Genomic DNA, 8,631 nt, shown 5'->3' with positions numbered 1-8,631 from the left:
GCATCTATTACAAGGCTTGGCCGAATTCACTACTGAAGGCAGTGAACCCTTGAGCCCCATCAGTATGGGCTCTTAGCAAGTCCAACATTTACACTAAATGGTCATTGGGTCCAGCCACCTTATAAAGGCCCAAGGACTATGGACTTATGTGAGATTAGACAATCAGGTAAAATCCCAAAATGGTCTTACACTTAACTTCTCAGCCCATAATGATCAAACACTGCTAGACAAGAGAGGACCTCTCCCTCGACTGCAAGGTATAGTGCTGCACTCTCTACTCACATGGATCCTGGGAATTAAAACATTTATGCAAATATTTTGTAAAACCATAATATATATGTATATCCCTATATAAATATATTTTGCAAAAAAAAATCTCAACAAATTTGAAATCAACTACTAGCAGTTTAGGTTTCCATTAGAAAGAGTGCATTCACTGATTATTCACTTTGTCTGACAAAGGGGCTGATTTTGTTACTATGATCACCCACTCAGGTGAATTCTCAGATTGCCCCAATATACTCAGGTTTTGACCCCTGCTAAGGATCTCACTGGTTGGCATATCAAAGACAACCCAATCCAACACCTAGTGCAGTACCATAATCGAGTTTAAGGGTTAGGTATAATTTTCCAGTTTTGCCCATCTGTCTCCAAGGTCTAGGGTATAATTGGAAAATTGTCCGGTTTAGAGTTTCTATCAAACTCACACTACATGTGCCTCAGATCCCACCCTGGTAGCTGAGACAAGCCACTCCAACCTCTTGGCAGCACATTAGTGTCAGCCTTGGCAGAATAAGCCTCCCCAGGTCTAACGGTTGTGAAGATTCTAAACTAACACGAGTCTCATAAGTGTCAAGTTTAAGAGTATTACATAGAAACACACCATAATAACAAGAATCAATTATGCACTTTATTCATTTATAATAAATGTCAATAAGTACATCAATTTGATTGGAGCTAAGGGCATAACTGTCTAACAACTTCCACTTGCACTTAGGTCCAATCTGTTACTAGCCGGAGTCCCATACTTCCCATGTGTTTCTTAAATACTTTTTGTGTGAGTGGCTTAGTCAATGGATCTGCCACATTCTCCACTGATGTTACCTTTTGAATTTGGACGTCCCCTCTACTAACAATCTTCTATAGTACGTGTTACTTCTCGATGTGCTTCAACTTTGAGTGAGGTCGTGGCTCCTTAGCCTGAGCAATGGCTTCACTGTTGTCACACAACAGTGGGATGAGTGATGTGTTGGATGGAACTACTCCTAATTCTTGAATGAACTTTTTCATCCAAACAGCTTCCTTGGCAGCTTCATTTACGATAATGTACTTGGTCTCGGTTGTGGAATTTGTAGTGGACCCCTGTTTGTTGCTTTTTCAGCTAACCACATAAGACCCCATCATGAAGATGTAACTAGATGTAGGCTTTCTATCATCTGGGTCTGACTAGAAGTTGGCATCGGTATACCCTAGGATCTGTAGTGAACTACCATCAAATACCAGACAAAATTTTTTTGTCCTTCGAATGTATTTCAGTATGTTCTTCATAGTTGTCCGGTGTTCTTGTCCTGGGTTAGATAGATATTTACTTACCACACTCACTACCTGAGCAATGTTAGGCCAAGTGCACAGTATGACATACATGACGCTCCCTACGACTGAGGCATAAGGAACCTCTCCCATGCCCTCAATCTCCTCGGGAGTCTTGGAAGACATACCCATAGAGAGAGTTACCCTGTGCCTGAAACAAATATTTGCTTTCTTGGAGTTCTCCATACTGTATCTTTTGACAACCTTGTTAATGTAAGTAAACTAGGATAATCCTATTATCCTCTTTGATCTATCTCTATAAAGTCGAAGACCCAAAATGTAGGATGCTTCTCCAAGATCTTTCATGGAGAATTGTTGTGAAAGCCACACTTTCACCGTAGTTAACATCTCTACATCATTCCCAATGAGTAGGATGTCATCTACATACAAAACCAAGAATATAACCTTATCTCTCATTGTCTTCCTATAAACAAAGGGTTCATCCAGAATCTGCTTAAAGTCAAATTGTTTGACGGTAGATTCAAACCGGATGTTCCAGCTCCTAGAAACTTGCTTAAGTCCATATATAGATCGGTTAAGTTTAAACACCATGTGTTCCTGACCTACAACAATGAACCCTTGCGGTTGCTACATGTAGATAACTTCAGTAAAATCTCCATTCAGGAATGCGGTTTTGATATCCATTTGCAAAATCTCATAGTCATAGTGTGTTGCTACTACTAGCAAGATAATAATGGACTTGAGCATGGCCACTAGCGAAAAGGTTTTCTCATAGTCGATTCTCTCTTTCTGAGTGTACCCTTTCGCCACAAGACAAGCTTTATAGGTCACAATCTTACCATCAGGGCCCTTCTTCCTCTTATAAATCCATTTGCAACCAATTGCTTTCACCCCAAGGGGTGGGTCTACAAAAGTCCAGATCTTGTTGGTCTCCATTGAGTCCATCTCGACTTTCATGGCATCTACTCACTTCAAGGAATTTATGTCCAATATAACTTCCGTATAAGTCATGGGATCATCCTCATTGATTGTTGCTTCCATTTAGTAGCTTTCTTGATCATAGTCGTAACGAACTAGAGGCCTAGATACCCGGGTAGGCCTTCTAGGTTGGTTACTATCTGGAGAATGTGGGATATCTTCCACCACCCCTGGGCTCTCCTCATCAATAACTATTTCCTAACGATGATTGTCTAGGATGTAGTCTTCTTCCAAGAAATAGGCATTTCGACTGCAAAACACCTTTTGCTCCTTTGGGTCATAGAATAAATAACCTATAGAGCTTTTGGGGTAACCTTAAATAGGCAAGACTGGTCTTGGATTCCAATTTGTCAGCACTTATTCTTTTAACATGTGTTGGAAAACTCCAAATCTTCAAGTGTCTTACACTTGGTTTCTTACCGGTTCATAGCTCATATGGAGTTTTAGGAATAGATTTGGTTGAAACCCGATTCAACATGTAAATCGCAGTCTCTAATACATAACCCCAAAAGGATATAGGTAATTCTGAGTGGATGAAAAGTGAATGGACCATATCTAATAGAGTATGATTTCTCCTTTCCGATATATCGTTTAGTTATGGTGTAACAGGAGGGGCTAGTTGTGATACAATCCTGTTTTTCTTTAAGTAGTCATTGAATTCGTCGGAGAAATATTCGCCTTCTCGATTTGATCGAAGGGCTTTGATTTGTCTTCCCAACTACTTCTCGACCTCTTATTTGAACTCTTTGAACTTTTCAAAGGATTTAGACTTGTGTCTCATTCGGTACACATAATCATACCGTGAGAAGTCATCGGTAAATGTTATAAAATAAACATGTTGGTTATGTGTCTTAACATTCATGGGACCACATACATTAGTATGTATCAGGTCTAGTGTTCCTACATATCTTTCAGGCCTACCTGTAAATGATCGTTTCATCATCTTACCTTGAAGGCAAGGTTCACAAGTTGGAAGATCTTCTAGAGTTAGAAAATCCAAAGGACCATCCTTTACCAATCTAGTGATGCGATCTATGTTAATGTGGCCAAGTCGGTAATGCCAAAGGCATGTGGCATTAATTGTATCACGAGTTTTTTCTTGGAGATTATTTTCGACGTAGTTTCGGTTTTATTTCCTTTCTATAAGCGAGGAATCTGTTATTCAATTTAATAGTAAACACATTACTAAATAGAATAGAATAACCATCATTGCACAATTTTGAAACTGAAATCAAATTTCTTCTTAATGTTGATATATAAAGACAATCTTTAAGTACAATTATTCATTCTCTGAAAACCAACTCTACAGTTCCTATAGTTGTAGTTGCAACTGTTGCAGAAGTCCCCAAGTAAAGTGTAAGTTCTCTGTCACACAGCCTTCTATTTGTCTTGAACCCCTACAATGTTTTACATGCATGAATAGAAGCCCTGGAGTCAATACACCAGGATGCAAAAGTAACCAACATGTTGGTTTCTATGACAAATGGGCAATGGGCATGGGTGGAATCAAGGTGCAGGCTAGTCAAATGTAGGTGCAATAATCCGGTTCTCATTTTCTCTTGACCAAACGCGAAGAGTGTTAAATGGAACCAACATCCGATTCCCATTTTACACTCTCATGAACCCATCGGTGTAATAATCCTCGGTGTAAATTTAGATTTACACTGCAAATAAACGTAGCGTAATGGAAAAATGTAAGGCTTAGTTTGGAAGGAGTACAAATTACAAATATGTATAGTGCAAATACATACAAAAGACAAGGTTTTGCACTATATATTTGCATTTTTACTCCTTCCAAACTAAGCCTAAATATTAAATTTACCCTTCACTAATTCTTAACATTTCAAAATAAAACCTTAGGGCTATATTTGGTTTGAAGGAAAAAGTAAGGAAAAGAAGGGAAAGGTAAGAAAACTCGTACAAGATTTATAAAGGTTTCCTATGTTCCCTACTTTTTCCTTTTAACCAAACACAGCTTAAAGGAAACATAATTTGCCCTGCACCCGTCAAAAAACTACTAGATGTTGTATTCAACGGTTGGTTTATTTATTTCCAGTGGCTTCATGAAGCTCAAAATCCTTGAAAACGTATTTCTGCCCATGTGCAGGGTAGATGAAGTTGTTCTCAGACAAGTTGTGTCAAACAAATCCGTTTTTATAGCTCTCAAGTGACAGATCCATTTTTATATTTCCCAAGTGACACATTGAAGTAAAAGTAGATACTCAAAGTTTTGTAATTTGCTACCTCAAGAAGCACAACCAGCTTGGTATTCATCATAAATCCTAGTAGCGTGTACAAAATTTGCTAGGTAGGAACTTTCAGAACTTTATTGTTCACCTCTCTCTTGAGGTCTCTAACAGTTTGATCCAAAAGGCCTTCTTCATGGTTGCTGCAATCTAACTACACAAATCCCTTGAAATGTATATCACTAGAAAACTTTTTTGTGTGCTGCAATAGTCTTAGAGCATCTTGCAAAGAAGTGGCTTCCATTACTTTTAGTGCCAGTGCTCTGTCCTGCCACAATGGTTCTTGGTAAGGTTCAAAATATTGATATGCCCAATATGTCGATATGGGCGAATTGATACCTTTTTTTATACATTTTTTTTGCAACCGGTTTAGGGGGCCGGTTTAGGTCTCCTCCATCCCCTAAACCAGTAAGACCACGATACACCCACTATAGGGGCGTATTGAAAGGGTGCCGGAATGATACATATTAGCCAATACAAACCGATACGTATCGATACTTTGAACCTTGGTTCTTGGTACTAGTATCAATCAATGGACATAGAGAGGGTGGCCCACCGAGAAATCACACGAGCTCAATCAATATCCCAGCATCACTGACCCAAAATCGATATCCCTCTTCAACTCCCTTAAACTCTAGCATCTGTACCCACCCTCTTTGTCACCTGGCCATGTAAATTCGATCAGCATCAAACTGGGAATCAACTAGATGCCACTATAAATCTAGAGATGGACATATAAAGCAAAATAGAAGCCAAGGCAAATATCAATAATTCTTGTCCCCACCTTCGTCGTCTCTTTTGGATTTGACCCAATTGAGAATGTGCCAACCATATTCTCTCTATTCCTTCTAACGTTTCTATTCTCTGCTTTTTGCCGCTTCAAAAGTTTGGATCTGATCCCCCACATCTCTCGGCTACCTCTCTAATGGCACAAGCTACACTAGCTCCCACTCCCCTGTTGAATGATGAGTTCGATATCGTAATACGCACCTTCTGGAACCTCAATTTTCTCAAGATGTGGAGGCCCTTTTTCCAACCTAACCATCTCATCATCGTCCAAGATGGTGATCCCTCCAAGATGATCAAGGTTCCACATAGTTTCTTTTAAGGAGGTATCAGAAGTGAGGAAAATTTTTTCTTTCTTATTTAGATATGGCAGTATTTATAATTACGACAGAGTTGGTTGGTTGTGGTGTAATAACTTACTAAACTACAAGTGGGCCACGTGGCTAAACTGCACATGGGCCCAAGACTCTAATCCTACCACCTCCTTCAAGTTGGAGCATAAAAACATCAAGACGAACAACTTGGAACACAGATGATGAAAATTTTCTATGGGAAGAGCCTTTATGAGGAGATCAGCTGGCTAAGAATAGCTCAATAAATGATGAGACTGTAAGGAGTCATTTTGCACTTGTTCACGAATGAAATGACTGTTAATTTCAATGTAATTCATTCTTTTGTGAAAAACCAGATTGGCTGCTATGTGAAGTGCTGCCTTGCTGTCACAATGCAGTTGCATAGGTGATGAAAGTTGAATGGTGAGATCAGCTAAGAGACGTTGAAGCCAAACTAATTTGGCTGTAATAGAGGCCACTGCTCGGTATTCTGCTTCTGCCGAAGAGCGAGAGACAGTTGGCTACTTCTTGGTTTTCCAAGATAGAGGAGACAAGCCGAGTAAGGTGATGTAGCCAATGGTTGATCGTTGGGTGACAAGGCAACTAGCCCATTCAGAATCAGAGTATCCATTGAAAACAAGGCTGCTATTGCTCGGAAGAGATATGCCATGCAATAGAATGGCATATCACAAATCCCTTTCCTTCATCGCATGCTCACAAGGTGCGATTAACCTTTCTCATCAGCGATCCTTTTTCCGCTCTGATACCATGTAAGGAGGTATTAAGAATGAAAAAAATCTATTATTTTTTATTCTGATATGGCAGTATTTATAATTACAACAGAGTTGGCCAGTTGTGGTGTAACAACCCAACAACCAGCTAAAGTACAAGTGGGCCATGTGCCTAAACTGCACATGGGCCCAAGACTCTTAATCCTAATGGTTTTGATTACGAGCTCTACAATCACAACGACAGTAACAAAAGATAATTTAAAAAGAGAGGGTGATTGAATGAAAGAGTGAATGGCAATAGTAATAGTTGCACCCCTAAGAGTTTCTCCGTCTGGTTGTCTGGCTCTCGTTCTCCACCCCATCCACCATGATTCACCTCCCATTCTGGTGATACATTTCCTTATTCCTTGTAATACCGCTGCTTCTAATGAACGATATCTCTCTAGCGTTGCATCTTGACAGCCATCAGTGTTCCTTGGTTGCTCTGCTTGGACCACCAGTCGAACGGTGGTGCCATTTTTCTCTAATTTTGGAGAAAGCTGTTTTTCCAAAATATAACAATCATCTATGTGGCATGTGAGCGGATTGTAAGAAAATCCTAATGGTAGGGAGTAATTATTCAATTGTTAGAAAACTTAAGGGTATTTTAAGACAATATGCAAGTAGTAAGAGGGAAGAGTTAGTTAATTAGTTAATTAAGTCTCTCAAAATGACTTATATGTTGTAGACCTAACGGATTGGACTTAGGGTCCATTTGGTTTGTGGATCGGATTAGAATCACCTATTCTTGATGTCTATTTGGTTCAATCAAGAATCAAAATTGAATTCCGCTTGGTGTGATATGGTTCATTAGGAATTGTAATTGGAATCAACTGAAAATTTTCAATTTTGTATTAGTTTCTTTATTATTTTATTAATACTTTATTAATATTTTATTATTAACTTATGAATATTTTAGTAATATATCATTACATTATTATTACTTTAATAATATTATTATTATATTTTATTAATAATTTATTATTTTAAAAATGATTTATTATTTTTGAATAAATAATATCTTTTCCTTTTGTTGTTACTATTATTATTATCTAATTTTTACATTCATAATATTTTATTATTACTTTAATTATATTGTATTAATATTTTTTTATACTTTATTATTATATTTAATAATTAATATCTTTGCTCCATATTATTAATTTATTAATATTTTACTATTAATACATTATTATTTGTTATTGTTATTTGCTTATTATTAATTTAATAATATTTTTATTATTTTATTAATATTAGGGTTTAGGGGGCTTTCATGAGTTCTGATGGAGGGTGATTTGACCCGACCCCTCGGGATAGTGACACGTGAACATAACTCAGCGTAAGTAACAACTCAGCCTCATAGCCTGACCGTGACTAACTAACGGGCCCGCAAGATAGCTCGCTACATCATAGCTCGCTATAGGGGGAGCCCGCTACAGCTTGAGCTCGAGGACCCCCGATGTATTGAAAGGGAATACTCTAAGACAAGTCTATTCCAGCTCGCGAGCTAGGGAACTCCAACACTTTGGTAGAAAAACTACCTAAGGAGCCACTTCAAGGGGAATGACCTCATAGTACCCTCAGGAGCTCACTATAAGGTAGTTTGCGACAGGGTAGCTCGTGATAGGGTAGCTCGCTACAGGGCAGTTCGCTACTAAATGACGCGATGTTTTCTGGAAGCTTCTATCTGACAGGACCGTACCCATCAGACTGTGTCACGTCTCCTGACCGACGGCGTAGTCCCTGCTAGTCTGACAAGTCTACGCCCATATCTCTTGATAGGTGGTGGCGTGTCTATCATTCCGGGGCGTGTCACTCATCCGATTGGGTAGTACACTACAATGGTTACTTGCGCAGCCCTGACAGATAATGGCTGCGACAGAGGTCCAGTGGTGGTTACACCCGATTTGACAAGAACGCTCATATATAAAATCCCCCTAGTTGAAGGAGAGGGCTTTCTCTCTCTCT

This window comes from Nelumbo lutea, chromosome 4, assembly GCF_056320005.1.
Source record: "Nelumbo lutea isolate HS-2025 chromosome 4, American lotus-T2T, whole genome shotgun sequence".
NCBI lineage: Eukaryota > Viridiplantae > Streptophyta > Magnoliopsida > Proteales > Nelumbonaceae > Nelumbo > Nelumbo lutea.
Note: the sequence above shows the minus strand (reverse complement) of the source record.